Source organism: Capra hircus, chromosome 18, assembly GCF_001704415.2.
Source record: "Capra hircus breed San Clemente chromosome 18, ASM170441v1, whole genome shotgun sequence".
In the NCBI taxonomy this organism is placed as follows: domain Eukaryota; kingdom Metazoa; phylum Chordata; class Mammalia; order Artiodactyla; family Bovidae; genus Capra; species Capra hircus.
Window position 1 is genome coordinate 60,680,654 of NC_030825.1, and position 17,722 is coordinate 60,698,375.

Below are 17,722 nucleotides of genomic sequence, written 5' to 3' on the forward strand. Positions count from 1 at the left end.
AGGGTCTGATGAACTGTATGCCTCACTTTTCGACTAAAGGCCTTTCCACACACATCACATTTACCTGGTTTCTCTCCAGTATGAACTCACCGATGATGTTGAAGCTGTGTATGCTGTTTAAAGCAGTGACCACATACATCACATTTATATGGTTTTTCTCCAGTATGATTTCTCTGATGAACTATAAGGGTCGATTTATCATTAAAACCCTTACAACATAAGTTACATTTATATGCTTTTCTTCCTGTAAGGATTCTTTGATGTCTAGTCAGTTCTGCTGCTGCTGCTAAGTTGCTGCAGTCGTGTCCGACTCTCTGTGACCCCATAGACAGCAGCCCACTAGGCTCCGCCATCCCTGGGATTCTCCAAGCAAGAACACGGGAGTAGGTTGCCATTTCCTTCTCCAATGCATGAAAGTGAAAAGTGAAAGTGAAGTCACCGAGTGGTGTTGAACTCTCAGTGACCCCATGGACTGCAGCCTACCAGGCTCCTCCATCCATGGGATTTTCTAGGCAAGAGTACTGGAGTTGGGTGCCATTGCCTTCTCTGTGTGAGTTCTGAGTCCTGAAGAAAAGTTGTGTTACACTCATTACAACTCTAAGTATTTTTCTTGTGTACTGCCTGGTCTGGTACCAGTTCTGAGGGATATATAACATCACTCTCTTGTTTATGAGAATTGCCTTTACAGACACTACGAGTTTTCTGAGGTGGTAAACCTGAGGTGCTACTGTTGATATTCGCCACAACCTGACTACATTCAGAAACTGTCCCTTCAGATTCAAGTATCTGCAACTGATCCTGAAAGCTTGATCCATGCCTTTCAACAGGCTTATTTCCTGCATCACTTCTACTATCATGATCTCGTCTATCGGTGAGATTTTGTTATGGGATAGAGAGGTTTCTCTGTTATTTCTTTCATCATCTGTCCACAGAGACTCAAAATCATGCATATTTTTCTGTATCTTTCTGAGGAAATAATCTTCGATTTCATGGCTTTCAGCTCTTCCAAACACCACTCTTTGAAAAATTTCTTCTTTACCACTGTCTCCTTTTGCCTGTAATTTCTTGATCATATGTATTTGAGACACATCTACAAAATATAAAAACCATATGCATTCTATCAATTACAATTCATAAACAAATTGTTTCATGCTGAGTACATGGTATTATACCAAAAGGCATAGACATGCTGAACAGAATTATGCATCTTCCCAATGATGATCTTAAAAATGTTCGAAACACTAAACAAATAGAACTCTTTAAAAATCAAAGAGTAATCACATGTAATCCAAATTAATTTTAGGGCACCCTAGCTTCAAAGATACAGTGAGAACATATTAATTTTTTCCAAACTTATGTCAGTTCTTAAAGAAAAGGGTATTTTTGCACAATGACTTCTAAACTCATTCTACTTAGTAGTAAACACACTGCTGTCTCATAATTGAGGAGAAAATATGGCATATTGTACACACTTTATGCATACTTATACATAAGTAAACGGTAAAGAACAGATAGGGCTACATAGGTGACTTGGTAGTAAAGAATTAGCCTGCCACTGCAGGAGACATAGGATAGGGAGCTTCAATCCCTAGGTGGGGGAGATCCCCTGAGGAGGAAATGGCAGTCACCAAACCATTTTTGCCTGAAAACAATTCCATAGATAAGGAGCTTAGCAGGCTACTGTCCATGAGATCACAAAGAGTCAGACAGAATGATCAACTGAACAAGCATTCATTAACAGGCGATACACTGCAATGGTAAATAATCCCAAAGAAGCACTTTAACGAATAATGGAAAACATAAATAGCAGCTGACAACTGTTGAGGAAATTCCCTAAAATAATGGAAAAAAAAGAAAACTTTTCTAAATACCTCTTATAAATCGATCAGTAGACAGACGTATAGGCATTTTATGACATTGACAAGTTGTTCCCGTCAGTTACATTGTGTAATACATAAAGACTATCATCTTTAAATAACAAAATATTAATAAATGAAACATTCTCGACTTGAAGAACAGTCATTCAGTACAGCAATTATTCCCTATTTATACGGTAACTTTAACTTACTAAGTTCATTGGTTCCAAGATACATGTCAAGGAACAAGCTTTGGGGCCTCCCTTCTGGCTCAGAGGTAAAGAATCCACCTGGTAATTAATGCACAAGAGTTCCATTCCTCATCTGGGAAGTTCCCTCATACCTTGGGAGCACCTAAGCCTGTAGGCCACAACTCCGTGTTCCAGAGTTTGGGAGTCACAGCTACTGTGCACAGGCATAGAGACAACATACTGTAACAAGAGAAGGCATTAGAATGAGAAGTCTGTGCACTGCAAGTAGAGAGTAGCCCTTGCCTACCACAAGCGGCGAAAAGCCCCTGAAGCAACAAAGACCCAGTGCAACCAAAAAGAAAAAACATTTTAAAAATGTAATGTATTGGCATGAAGAAAACCAATATTATTTGAAAACCTATTAACCAGAGTCAGAGACAACTCTCATAAAAATGAAAAGTAAAATAAAAACATAGAAGCTGTAAAGTAGACAAAGAGATGTCACAATAAGCAAGATAGGAAGTAAATATATTCTTTAAGCAAAAGTAATCTTTGAGGCAAATTCCCTGGTGGTCCAGTTGTTAGGACTATGCACATACACTGGAGGGGGCACAGATTCCATCCAGGAATGGGGAACTAACACAACCTGCCACATGGCGCAGTGAAAAACAAAACAAAAAACAGTAATTTCTGACCTTTTCCGTAAAACAGGCAACATTCTATGCCACCTAACAGCACTAATTACCTCAGTTTTACAAATAAAGGTAGTGGATTCACAGGGTTTCTGTACACAACTCCATGGAATATGAAAGTAAATGAGCAAAAGCAGGACTGAAACCGAGACTTACAGATTCATACATGCTCTGAACCATCAGGGCCCACTTGGGCACAACAGAGGACAAAAAGTTACAATGAACTCCAGGAGTGTAAAAAGGAAACTTCAGATCAGACACAAGAACTGACCTGTGTAATTGTGTTACTCAGCCATCCCTCTTGGAAATTGTTTCCAAGGCACCAACAAGATATCAATTCAGGTCCTAAGAGAGGACCTCAATCAATATCCACTGTCCTTACAGGTTTCCTGAGTTACAATCACAGAAGATCCAAACCACATTCCTGTTACACACACCCCTGAAGGACTGGCAAAAGTAGTAACAACAAGAACAGCTGAGGGCTCTGAACAGAAAGACAGGTTGAAGGCAGCTCTGTGTAGGATCTGAGACACCAAATGCAATCGAATAGGTGCCAGTCTTCCCCTTCTTCCAGTGAGGTCTCCCAAGCGCAGCAAATAGGAAGAGAACCAGGCTGGGTCCGAAATAATCTCTGGAGGTGTCAGCGCTGTTCTATAGGACCAAAAAGCAGGTATCCGATGGAATCCAGCACAGAAGGGGGACAAAGAGGAAACAGATCGCTTTGAAACACCTCATCACATGCTTCCCATAGTCAAGCAACAACACTGACAGGAGTCAAATGACAGATTGTTACAGATCATGTAAAGACTTTGCCTTTGGGGACCTCTTTCCTTGGAGGTCCACTTTGCATAAAAACTCTTTTTTTTCCCCCTAATTAAATCATTTTCTTGATTTAGAAACAGCCACCTGTAAGTCAGTCCTACTTACTTTCTCCCTAATAAAATGTAATTTTCTGGTAGGAGACTGATGGGCTCCATGTTAAATGTCTCGAATGTGTCATCTTCCCCTTTGCATTCCCTGAGATAAGAGATACATGGGCTCCAGTTGAGGAATTCATACCTAACAAAAACAGGGTAAATACACAGTCATTCTCTAATCTCAGGGAATAATTATGGCAAGGACAAAGAAAGGAAAAAACCCTGTTTGTTAAGGGAGACACTACACATGCCCAGAAAGGCTACTTGGAGTCAAAACTCACAGGATAATTCCAGGCCATAATGAGTCCTGCTCCTCCCAGAAGCCTTCACTTTGAGATCCAACTTGGCTAAGGTGTGCATGCACACTCCAGGGAGGGTCCTGAGACAAATTAGCCAGGGCGAATAAACAAGGTGATGGGCCTGAGGGAAGATGAAGACCCGGAAAACTGCCCCTTTGTAAAGAATTTGCACTTCCCAAAGGAGTCTCTCTCTCTCTCTCTCTGAGGTTGCCCATGTGCCTTGCCACATGTACTTTTCCTTTCAATAAACTTTGTCCTTTGCTCTTTATCATCTGCCTCATCATCTGAATTTGTTCCTGACTAGGCAGGCCAGACTAGGGACCTTAGCCCTAAATGTTGGCTCCTGTGGTCCAGGGGTTAGGAGTCTCGATCTGGGAAATTAAGAACAATCTTCCAGCTTCTACTCGCTCCCATTCACTGCTATGAGCATCCCAAATCAATGTCATTGCTCATACCTTTTGTTACTAAAAACACAGATCTTACTTTCCTTAAACAACCATGAACTGTCCTTTATATTAGCATTTTGTAGAATGGTGACTTTAAATACCAGCAATAACTTCTAAAAACACTTGCTTTCTTATGGAGAACATCTCAGGGTAGCAGCAAACATATTAATAATCCAAAAACTCTTTAGTTTCTCTATGACAGAAAATTATCAGTAATCAGTGCCTACGTGTGTGCTAAGTCGCTTCAGGCATGTACAACTCTTTGCAAACCCATGGACTGTAGCCTGCCAGCTCCTCCATGGGATTTTCCAGGCAAGAATACTGAAGTGGGTTGCTGTTTACTTCTCCAGGGATCTTTCCAATGCAGAGATTGAATTCTCAGTAATCAGTGTAATACAATAAAAGCATTACACAGTTTGATGACTCAACTCATGTCTTACCTAGATGAGAAAACAAATGTTTTTTAACTAGATATTTAATGGTTACTATTTCCCAGTTCATGTGCATCTGAAATTCATTTAGGTTAATTTCTCGTAACTGTTTGATTTGTAAGTGCTTAGTTTTTCTTTTTTAAAGCCAACTGAATTAGATCTCACTTACAAAGTAACCTCAGCAATATTATCCAAAAATAAAGACACACAGTGTGACATGCATAAATCCAGACACGCAGATGGACAGAGACCATAGTTTTCTGCTTGAGATTTAAAATGTCTCTTTGACCTTTTTCTTTCCCTTTGGTTTGAAATTGTAATTTGCCTGAGGTTGAGGCCTCAGGCAAAGTGGGTTATGTATGTCAAGGACTTGGTAAAGGTTGTCTGCTGTGCTAAGCTGCTTCAGTCATGCCCGACTACCTGCGATCCCATCGACTGTATCCTGCCAGGCTGCTCTTTCCATGGGACTCTCCAGGCAAGAACACTCAGTGGGTTGCTATTCCCACCTCCAGGACATCTTCCTAACCCAGGGATCAAACCCACCTTTGCCACACTTGCAGGCAGGTTCTGTACAATTAGCCTCATCTGGGATGCCCTGGTAAAGGTTAACTTCAAGCTTTTTTCTAGGCTAGCTGTCTCAGCGGGTTAGTTGCTTTGAACTCCATATGCAAAAAGAACCAGTTGTGCACTTTCAAAGAGAAAAAAAAAATCATTTTAACCAGTTTTCTTCAGAGTCTAGAGAAAGCACAGTTATCCTATGTCAAAAAACTTACCTTTCCTTTCCATAGTCATAGTTTTGTAGCTAAAATACAGATCAAATAGTGCTCAAATTGACAGTGAAAATAACAGCAGACGGGGTGATAAATATCTTGGATTGTCCCTCTGGGAAGATGAGGGTATTGGATTGTTCAGAAGAAACTGAAGGGGAAAAGAAACTTCCTAGAGTGGGGGGCAGGAGTGGAGGAAGCTGGCCTCATCCTCTCCTGAGAGACAGGCGAAGTTAGAAGGGGACCAGCTGATGGAGAGGGAGACAGAGGGGTTGGGAGGGGTTTAAGGCCACAACAGGACAAAGAATGGAGAGAGAAAGGGCAGTGGGGGACACTACTGGAGCTGTGGGTCGGCTCAATAGAGAGCCGACTTAAAAAGTGAGGATTTGATCAGCCAAAACATAATTTTGACAGTGTAATATGGACAAACATCCTCACTAATCGCATAATTATTTTTCCAGGAACTTCTCTAAGGCAGTTTTAAGTTCGCTTTATGTACCTCATGGTAGGAGAGAGGAGGATTCACCCTCTCATCTGGAAGGGCAGATTCCTACCCTTTCTCAAGGGGCAAGAGTCACCAACATTCAGTAGCTTCTAAGGGTTCAGCCCTGTTTAATTTACGGTTCCACTTCTCACACAATCCAGAGAAGATGTCCTATGTATTAGCTAATAAGTAATAAGGTGAATTTTCCCATCTGGAAATAAAAATGTCATAAACCTTAATCTCTTGCTTCTTAAAGAGTGGTGCTTTGTCTCACAAATGCTGCTCACACTGCCAATTCATGCCTTGCCAAAAGTTTTCACTTTTGTCTCAGGTTCCAAGGATTTGTTAATAGGCCACTCATTCTATACAAATAAATATTCCAATATTTATTAGAGAATTATCTAGCTGACTTTCAATATACTAACTAATCCAACCAGTCCATCCTAAAGGAGATCAGCCGTGGGTGTACATTGGAAGGACTGATGTAAGCCTTGTCTAACTGAATGAAACTAAGCCATGCCGCGTGGGGCCACCCAAGACGGGTGGGTCATGGTGAAGAGGTCTGACAGAATGTGGTCCCCTGGAGAAGGGAATGGCAAACCACTTCAGTATTCTTGCCTTGAGAACCCCATGAACAGTATGAAAAGGCAAAATGATAGGCTACTGAAAGGGGAACTCTCCAGGTTGGTAGGTGCCCAATATGCTACCGGAGATGAGTGGAGAAATAACTCCAGAAAGAATGAAGGGATGGAGCCAAAGCAAAAACAATACCCAGTTGTGGATGTGACTGGTGATAGAAGCAGTAAAGATCCTGTAAAGAGTAATATTGCACAGGAACCTGGAATGTTAGGTCCATGAATCAAGGCAAACTGGAAGTGGCCAAACCAGAGATGGCAAGGGTGGACGCCGACATTCTAGGAATCAGTGAATTAAAATGGACCAGAATGGGTGAATTTAACTCAGATGGCCATTATATCTACTACTGTGGGCAGGAATCCCTTAGAAGAAATGGAGTAGCCATCATGGTCAACAAAAGAATCCGAAATACAGTACTTAGATACAGTCTCAAAAATGACAGAGTGATCTCTGTTCCTTTCCAAGGCAGACCATCCAATTTCACAGTAATCCAAGTCTAAGGCCCAACCAGTAACGCTGAAGAAGGTGAACGGTTCTATGAAGACCTACAAGACCTTTTAGAACTAACACCCAAAGAAGATGTCCTTTTCATTATAGGGAAGTGGAATGCAAGTGTAGGAAGTCCAGAAACACTTGGGGTAACAGGCAAATTTGGCTTTGGAATACGGAATGAAGTAGGACAAAGGCTGAATAGAGTTTTCCCAAGACAATGCACTGGTCATAGCAACACCCTCTTCCAACAACACAAGACAAGACTCTACACATGGACATCACCAGATGGTCAACACCAAAATCAGACTGATTATATTCTTTGCAGCCAAAGATGGAGAAGCTCTATACAGTCAGCAAAAACAAGACTGGGAGTGGACTGTGGCTCAGATCATGAACTTCTTATTGCCAAATTCAGACTTAAACTGAAGAAAGTAGGGAAAACCACTAGGCCATTCAGGTATGACCTAAATCAAATCCCTTATGACTATACAGTGGATGTGAGAAATAGATTTAAGGGACTAGATCTGATAAATAGAGTGCCTGATGAACTATGGAAGGAGGTTCGAGATATTGTACAGGAGACAGGGATCAAGACCATCCCCATGGAAAAGAAATGCAAAAAACCAAAACGGCTGTCTGGGGAGGTCTTACAAATAACTGTGAAAAGAAGAAAAGCTTTAAAGCAAAGGAGAATTTTAAAAAAGATATAAGCATCTGAATGGAGAATTCCAAAGAATAGCAAGGAGAGATAAGAAAGCTTTCCTCAGCGATCAATGCAAAGAAATAGAGGAAAACAACAGAATGGGAAAGACTAGAGATCTCTTCAAGAAAATTAGAGATACCAAGGTAACATTTCATGCAAAGATGGGCTCAATAAAGGACAGAAATGGTATGGACCTAACAGAAGCAGAAGATATTAAGAAGAGGTGGCAAGAATACACAGAAGAACTGTACTTATCTTCATGACCAAGATAATCACGATGGTGTGATCACTCACATAGGCCTAGAGATCCTGTAATGTGGAGTCAAGTGGGCCTTAGAAAGCATCACTACGAACAAAGCTAGTGGAGGTGATGGAATTCCAGTTGAGCTCTTTCAAATCCTGAAAGATGATGCTGTGAAAGTGCTGCACTCAATATGCCAGCAAGTTTGGAAAACTCAGCAGTGGCCACAGGACTCGAAAAGGTCAGTTTTCGTTCCAGTCCCAAAGAAAGGCAATGCCAGAGTCCTCAAACTACCACATAATTGCATTCACTTCACACGCTAGTAAAGTGATGCTCAAAATTCTCCAAGCCAGGCTTTAGCAATACGTGAACCGTGAACTCCCAGATGTTCAGGATGGTTTTAGAAGAGGCAGAGGAACCAGAGATCAAACTGCCAACATCCGCTGGATCACGGAAAAAGCAAGAGAGTTCCAGGAAAACATCTATTTCTGCTTTATTGACTATGCCAATGCCTTTGACTGTGTGGATCACAATAAACTGTGGAAAATTCTGAAAGAGATGGAAATACCAGACTACCTGACTTGCCTCTTGAGAAATGCAGGTCAGGAAACAACAGTTAGAAGTGGACATGTAACAACAGACTGGTTCTAAATAGGAAAAGGAGTACCTCTGCTAAGTCACTTCAGTCGTGTCCAACTCTGTGCAAGCCCATAGACGGCAGCCCACCAGGCTCCCCCGTCCCTGAGATTCTCTAGGAAAGAACACTGGAGTAGGTTGCAATTTCCTTCTCCACTATATGAAAGTGAAAAGTGAAAGTGAAGTCGCTCAGTTTTCGGGTCAGACTCTTTGCGACCCCATGGACTTCAGCCCACCAGGCTTCTCCATCCAAGGGACTTTCCAGGAAAGAGTCGTGGAGTAGGGTGCCATTGCCTTCTCCGAGGAGTACCTCAGGGCTGTATATTGCCACCCTGCTTATTCAGCCGATATGCAGAGTACATCATGAGAAACGCTGGGCTGGAAGAAGCACAAGCTAGAATCAAGATTGCCTGGAGAAGTATCAATAACCTCAGATATGCACATGACAGCACCCTTATGGCAGAAAGTGAAGAGGAACTAAAAAGCCTCTTGATGAAAGTGAAAGAGGAGAGTGAAAAAGTTGGCATAAAGCTCAACATTCAGAAAACTAAGATCATGGCATCTGGTCCCATCACTTCATGGGAAATAGATGGGGAAACAGTGGAAATAGAGTCAGACTTTATTTTGGGGGGCTCCAAAATCACTGCAAATGGTGATTGCAGCCATGAAATTAAAAGACGCTTACTCCTTGGAAGGAAAGTTATGACCAAGCTAGATAGCATATTCAAAAGCAGAGACATTACTTTGCCAACAAAGGTGCGTTTATTCAAGGCTATGGTTTTTCCAGTGGTCATGTATGGATGTGAGAGTTGGACTGTGAAGAAAGATGAGCGCTGAAGAATTGATGCTTTTGAACTGTGGTGTTGGAGAAGACTCTTGAGAGTCCCTTGGAGTGCAAGGTGATCCAACCAGTCCATTCTAAAGATCAGTCCTGGGTGTTCTTTGGAAGGACTGATGCTAAAGCTGAAACTCCAATACTTTGGCCACCTCATGAGAAGAGTTGACTCATTGGAAAAGGCTCTGTAGCTGGGAGGGATTGGGGGCAGAAGGAGAAGGGGACGACAGAGGATGAGATGGCTGGATGGCATCACCGACTTGATGGACATGAGTTTGAGTGAACTCTGGGGGTTGGTGATGCACAGGGAGGCCTGGTGTGCTGCAATGCATGCGGTCACAAAGAGTCAGACAAAACTGAACTACTGAACTGAACTGAACTGAACTGAATCAGTCCATCTTAAAACAGATCAGCCCAGGGTGCTCATTGGAAGGACTGATTTAAAAGCTGAAGCTCCAGTACTTTGGACACCTGATGCGAAGTGCTGACTCATTTGAAAAGACCCTGATGCTGGGAAATATTGAGGGCAGGAGGAGAAGCCAAGGACAGTGGATGAGATGGTTGGATGGAATCACTGACTCAATGGACATGAGTTTGGGTTCAAAACTCCGGAAGTTGGTGATGGACAGGGAGGCCTGGCGTGCTACAGTTCATGGGGTGGCAAAGAGTCGAACATGACTGAGTGACTGAAGTGAACTGAAAAGACAAGGAAATAGAAACAGCAGAGGATACATCACCAAATTGGCTTCTGACCAACATCCCGACTGGAACAGCCCTGGGAAGTCCCAGGACACAGCACATCTGGAGTCTCAATTGGGTAAAGGTCCCCTGTAGCCTGTCCACTCCATGGGTGTGGCTTTAACACTGCAGTTCGGGGTTCCTGCTTATCATCCCAGGAAACAAACTGATATCATCCATCTGTGAGCAAACAGCAGCTCTGGTTTCATCTTCATGCTGTTTGTTTTGTCTTATGAAACTTGGATGTTCCTCAGCCTGGGGCTGGGTTGGTCAGAGCCTCTTTGAACAATCTCAAAGGTGAACAATCTCAAGATTTGTGTGCTAACTTATCTATGGTGCTGCAAGCCTTGCACTCACAGCAGTCAGTCAGGGTACTCACAGTCAGGGTGTGTCCAGGCAGGTTGGAGGCAAGCACAGAGGAATGCACTGCTTTGTCTTGAAGCCTAAACAGGACTATTTCTTTAATTTCCCTAACACATTGGTGGCTGCATGGTAAAAAGTTAGCTTGCCAATGCAGGAGACATGGGTCTGATCCTTGTTCTGGGAAAATCTCACATGCCAGGGAGCAACTAAGCTGAAGGACAGATACTGAGCCTGTGTAGCAAAACTAGTGAAGCGCGTGTGCCTAGAGCTGGTGCTCCACAACCAAAGAAGCCACCGCAACGAGAAGCCATGCACCCTGCAAGCAGAGAGTAGCCCCCACTTGTCTCAAATAGAGAAATGGCCATACAGGAAATAGACACCCAGTACAGCCAAAAAAAAAAGAAAAAAAAAAAACCAAAAACCAAAAAGCCTTGCCTTTGTCTCTGTGGGCACTAAAGCACCACTGGAGGGTGATGTACATTTCACAGGTCAAAGAACAGAGCAGGAAGTTGAAGAGAAGAAAAATCTCCTGTGAGAGTTCACAAACACAAAATATCTGTTTTCTCACAGAACTCTCACACTTCAAGAGTTTCCGAAACACAGTGAATGGTGTGTCTTCCTCTCTGTCCTTGTGACAGCTGACCTGAAATCATACTCTTGATCCTTTCCCATTCATCTGATTTTCTGCTAATTAGCATCTCATTCTCCACAATCCAGGGATCTTTCTCATGCTACAAAAATAGAGTTATGATTTAGGTCAGAATCAGAAATTCCTGTTCAGAAGAAACGTCATACTTGTCTTCTTCCAGAATCCAAACTTTCTTTTTTAAAAATAAATGCATTTTCCATCTTTAATAATTTTGTTTATTCATTTAATTTGGCTGGAGTGAGTGATCCTTGCTACTTGGACATTTCCCCAAGTTGGCCAAGTAGGGGTTACTCTCCAGTTGTAGTGTTTGGTCTTCTCATTTGCTTTGGCTCTTCCTGGGTGCACGGGCTTCAGTAGTTGTGCCATGTGGGCTCAGTCATTGCAGCTTCCAGGCTCTAGAATGCTGCTTTAGTAGTTCTGGCCCATGGGCTAAGCTGCTCTGTGATGTGGGATCTTCCAGACCAGGGATCGAACCTGTGTATCCTGCACTGGCAGGTGGAAAATCCCAGCTCTTTTGTCACTCAAGAAATGAGGACATTATGATGGACAGAAAAATATTTTACAAATTACTTTACTATTTGCCTCCTTCGGAATGCACAGGGAACAGTATAATATACAGTATAGGATGTATCAGGTATCTAGTTCCTTCCCAGGAATTACTGAACCAAGAACACAGGGGTATTAAACAGGCAACTGGATATTTCAAAGTTTGATATCAGCTTTATAAACACTCAAGCTCTGGAAAAACTCCTTGTGTATCACACAGTGGGCAGGTCATCAGAAGGAAAGACAAGTTTGAACTCCCGATGCCAAACACGAAGCCTTACATGTCTGAGTGAACAAGGTTTTCAGCTCAGTCAAGAAAAACAGGGCTCCCAAGAGACAGCAAGGGAAAATGCAGAGATACCCCTAAGTAGATCCCTACTTCAGAGGGAAGTGATCCTCACCTACAGACAGCAGGTTCCTGAGGGTCTCTGGGCAGGGTCCAGACAGTCCCACTCCTCAGGAGTGAAATTTATGAACACATCCTTGAAGGTCAACTGTGCCTGAAATGAAAACACATTTCACCAACGGGCTCTGAGGAAGGTTCTTATTTTCACAGAAAAGGAGAAGAAGTGAGACAGGTAAGGTCAATTCAGCTCAAGTAATATTCTGATACATCCATGCAAATCTATATGGAGCAAATTGTTGCTCTCTAATTTAATTTCCTGTTTTTTCATAAGATGATATCCTCCAATCAACATGAAGTCATCATGGGTATGGACAAGGCAGGAAAAATATACAAATTCCAATCAACAGTGGGTCGTTGATGCAGAAGTGTTATGTTCTACACACTGAGTGACATTCACTATCTAGATGAGTTACAGCAAGACTGCTGTCTTCAGAGAGGACAAAGTCCACAGTGGCTTTAAAAAAACACAGATTGTGATGAGGCTGTCATCATCACACTGATGAGAGGTGTCTCAACACTTCATACACACTGAGCATTACTCTAAAGACTTTACCCATATGAACGGGTCATCAACATAACAGCAACAGTAGAGAAAGATCTGTGTCCATCTTACTGGGGAGAAAGCTCTGTCACTCTAATAAAAAGCTCCCATCAAATAGTTAAGAAATGAGGCAACAGCACCTGAGCTCACGTGGTTGGGAGAGACAACTGAACCTAAGGAGTCAAAGAGTTAAGTAACAGTATAAAAGACCATCCCTAGAGAGTTCTCTGAGAATACCTGAAACAAGTTCAAGGGAGCTGAAGTGCAATGGAACAGCATAAATAGTCACTGTACAGGGTCACCCCCTCTACACCCCGAACCCACACAATGTCAATAATCTGACTACTATTTACATTATTCATGTGGTGTGGTAGAAAATATTAATGGCCATGGGATGCACACTTAAGATACAACTGCAACTGCTCTAAGCATAAACCGTATTTATGAGATGGTTTTGTAATAAAATCAAGGAGTTACATATCCATGCACTCATGCATGCACAAGGAAACACACAATTGATTGAAACACGAGCTGTCTTTATTTTTTTCTTTCGTTCAATCAAAAGTTAGTGAGCATCAACTCTGTGTCCCTAACTGGGAGTGCAGCAGTGAACATGATGGAGCTTACCAGCAGCCAGCCGGACAATTCAGTTCAGTTCAGTTCAGTCGCTCAGTTGTGTCCGACTCTTTGCGACCCCATGAATCACAGCACACCAGGCCTCCCTGTCCATCACCAACTCCCGGAATTCACTCAGACTCATGTCCATCGAGTCAGTGATGCCATCCAGCCATCTCATCCTCTGTCGTCCCCTCCTCCTCCTGCCCCCAATCCCTCACAGTATCAGAGTCTTTTCATATCAGTCAACTCTTCGCATGAGGTGGCCAAAGTACTGGAGTTTCAGCTTTAGCATCATTCCTTCCAAAGAAATCCCAGGGCTGATCTCCTTCAGAACGGACTGGTTAGATCTCCTTGCAGTCCAAGGGACCCTCAAGAGTCTTCTCCAACACCACAGGTCAAAAGCATCAATTCTTCGGCGCTCAGCCTTCTTCACAGTCCAACTTTCACATCCATACATGACCACTGGAAAAATCATAGCCTTGACTAGACGGACCTTAGTTGACAAACTAATGCCTCTGCTTTTCAATATGCTATCTAGGTTGGTCATAACTTTTCTTCCAAGGAGTAAGATTATATCCATAATTTTAACATCACTATTTATATATGTGCTGTGAAACAGGCCTGGTGCTAAGAGAAGATTCAACAGAAAATCGTGACCTACATGGAGAAATCAGACAAGGTCTCTGTGAGGAAGAAACACTTGGGATTGGCAAGGTGGGAAATGGAAGAGTTCTGTAAGCAGAGAGAAGAGCCTGAGTGCTCTGACACAGAAAGGTATTTACTGAACAGAAAACCAGCCAGTGTGACTGCAACGTGGGAATGAGGATGGGATAATGCCAAGTATAGGCTGATTTCTGCAAGGCCTATAAATTGAAGATGTTATTTCAAAAGCAGCTGGACAGGACTTAAGAATCTGCAGGAGGAAAGTTAGAGGTTTAGGTTTGTTTTTCAGCAATTACTCTGCTATGCGAGGAGGTTGGTGTTCAGTTGGCTCAGTCATGTCAGACTCTATGGGACTCCATGGACTGTAGCCTGCCAGGCTCTTCTGTCCATGGGATTCTCCAGGCAAGAAAACTAGAGTGAGCGGCCATTCTTTTCTCCTGTATTTTGGCATCTTTGGGACATTAAAAGTGAATGAAATCTAAGTTTGATTCAGTAAGTTTGTTAACATTCTACTTCCTTTTTACAGCTTATTTGGTTTGTTTATGCTGGGCCTTCGTTGCTGTGATCCAGCTCTCTCTACTTGTGGCTGCACTGCATGGAGTTGTGTCTGCAGTGCCCAGGCTTCTCATTGCAGTGTCTTCTCTTGTTTCAGAAGACAAGCTCAAGCACGTGGGCTTCAGTAGTTAAGGATTCCAGGCTCCAGAGCACCGTCACAGTAGTTGTTGGGCATGGGCTTAGTTGCTCTGCAACATCTTCCAGGAATTGGGATGGAACCTGTGTCCCCTACATTGGCAGACACATTGCTATCCACTGTATCACCAAGGAAGTCCTCAACATTATCTTATACTATTAAAAACATAAAAAGTAGTACAAGCAGAAAATAATACAGAAAATACTTTAATGCCAATCTGCATAAAATACCTGTATTTAAAAATAAGATGACAGTGTCCCCGGTGCCTCAGTGGTGAGGAGTCCACTGACCAATGTAAGAAACACAGGTTGTTGCCTGGTCTGGTAAGATCCCACATGCTGAGGGGCAACTGAGCCCGTGAATCTCAATTCCTGAGCAAGAGCTGTACAGCCCAGGAGGTGAAACTACTAAAGCGAGTACTCTCTAGAGCCTGGGCTGCCAGACAAGAGAAGCCACCACAATGAGAAGCGTGCACACTACAACCAGAGTGGTCACCGCTCTCCAGAACCAGGGAAAAGACACTGAAGCAACGAAGTCAGAGTACAGGAAATATATTTTAAAAATCATAATGTGATTTTTATCATTAATTTTAGGTATGCACTTATTAACAAACTCCAAAATTTTTTATTTTATTCCACTAAGAAAACACTGAATCAAGGTTAGTAAAGTTGGAGAATTCCTTCATGGTCCAGTGGTTAAGATCTCTCACTTCCACTGCAGGGTTTCAGGTTCGATCCCTACTCAGCGAACTAAGACCCTGGAAGCTGAATCATGTGCTCAAAAAAGAAAGAAAAAAAAATTAGTAAGCCCGATTTCACAGTTTAAATTAGATGGTATAACGAAACACTCCCTAGCCCTGACATCTCTTTCTGAACGTTCCATTCCATTCCCAAACACTTAAGTTTTCAAGGAGGTGTTCATTTAGTTTTAAATGTCCTATAAAAAGTCAGAACTGATTCTCCCTCATTGGCCTCTTTGGCAGATTTTACCGTGTACTGTACATATTAATACCTGAGGTCCACCAAAGCTTCTTTACCCTGATTGACAGAGAGCAGACAGTGCATCCACGTGGGCCTTAAGCAACCCCTGCTGCCCAACAGCACCAAGACCCTGTCTCTAACCCATGGGTGAGAATCCCTGCCCAGGACGGTGCCCAGGGGAGCCTCCTCACAAGGGCCAAGTCACCGGGTCATGGGGAGACAGGATCTAAGTGGAGACGACAGGCCCTGAGGGAAGGCCCTGGGTGAGTGTGCATGTACAGAAGTCAGACAGGATATTTCAGAGTCAGACACGATTAGTGAGTCCAGAGAAGGGCATTTCAGGAAGGCAGTGTGCGAATCCACTAAGAATATGACCTTACCGGAGAAAGAGCCATGCCTGACTCCTGTTCTTTCCTCTTCTGGGCTTCTTCATCCATGAGTCTTCACAATTCTATCATGAACGTGGAAAACATGCTGTTTAATGCTTAGGGTCAACACATTCCCTTCCTGAGCCCCAACCACACACACAGGGAAGCCCTCACAGTGTGGAACAGACAGTCCTCTGTGCACACTGTCTCAGGAGGGACGCAGGACGGTCAACTCCCACAGAGAGACCAACACGGGACTTTTCCACACTTTACCTCGGATCACATTTCCCTCCTGGTGAGGCCTTATGCACACAGAGCAGGGGGCACCTCCGCTCACCCCATGATCCCCTTCAGGTCACACAGCAGGCCCTGATCCAGCCCCACTCAGAGCAGAGTGCCCTCCCCTCCCCCAGGGATTGATCTCAGTCTCAGAAGTGGAGGCTAAGAGTCCTGGTGTTCAATGCAGGATCCAGATTGGAATCATCCGCAGCCTGTGCACATTCCTGAGGCGAGGCCCCACATGAGATCTTGAGGAGCATGTCTTTTGGGGGAGGGGTACAAAACATGCCCGGGCAAAATGCCTCATGATCTCATGTGAAGCGTGGGTTGATCCCTAGTGAAGGACTAAGGCCAGGCCACCTCCCACTTTCTTCTTTTCCAGCTTGACTGAGACCAATGAGAAGGGTTATGTGTACATATACCATACACCATGTGATCATGTGACATGTGTACCTTTGAAATATTTATCACAATCATGAATGAACACATCCATCACCTCCAAATGCCCATGTTCCATGTGTGGTGAAAACACTGACGACGGACTCTCTTGATAAATTCCCAGCATGCGGTAACAGAATAGGATTAATTACAGTCAGCGTGCTGCACACACCTCCCCAGGATGCACTCATTTTACAACTCAAAATCTGTACCACCCTTCAACCAACATCTCCCGAACCTCCCCACCTCCCAGTCCCAAATAACCACCATCCCACTGTCTGGTACTAGTGAGTTTCACTTTTTTACATTCTACATATAAGTGAGCACATACAATATCAGTCTTACCCTGTCTGTCCTAATTCAATTAGCATAATATTCTCTACATTCATCCAAGCTGTCCCAAGTAACAAAAATCTTCATCTACACAGGAAGGGATAAGAAAGCCTTCCTCAGTGATCAATGCAAAGAAATAGAGGAAAACAACAGAATGGGAAAGACTAGAGATCTCCTGAAGAAAATTAGAGATACCAAGGGAACATTTCATGCAAAGATGGGCACAATAAAGGACAGAAATGGTATGGACCTAACAAAAGCAGAAGATATTAAGACATGGCAAGAATACACAGAAGAACTGTACAAAAAAGATCTTCATGACCCAGATAACCACGATTGTGTGATCACTCACCCAGAGTGAGACATTCTGGAATGCAAAGTCAACTGGGCCTTAGGAAGCACCACTATGAACAAAGCTAGTGGAGGTGATGGAATTTCAGCTGAGCTACTTCGAATCCTGAAAGATGATGCTGTGGAAGTGTT

At 43.1% G+C, this 17,722-nt stretch overlaps 1 long non-coding RNA gene across 1 annotated transcript; it reads right to left on the reverse strand.

The window, feature by feature from the left end:
• Positions 486-17,343, reverse strand: LOC108638036. Its single transcript, XR_001919559.1, has 3 exons — positions 16,202-17,343; positions 12,324-12,422; positions 486-1,090 (listed from the first exon to the last, which is right to left on the reverse strand). It is a non-coding gene; the product is annotated as an uncharacterized LOC108638036 (long non-coding RNA).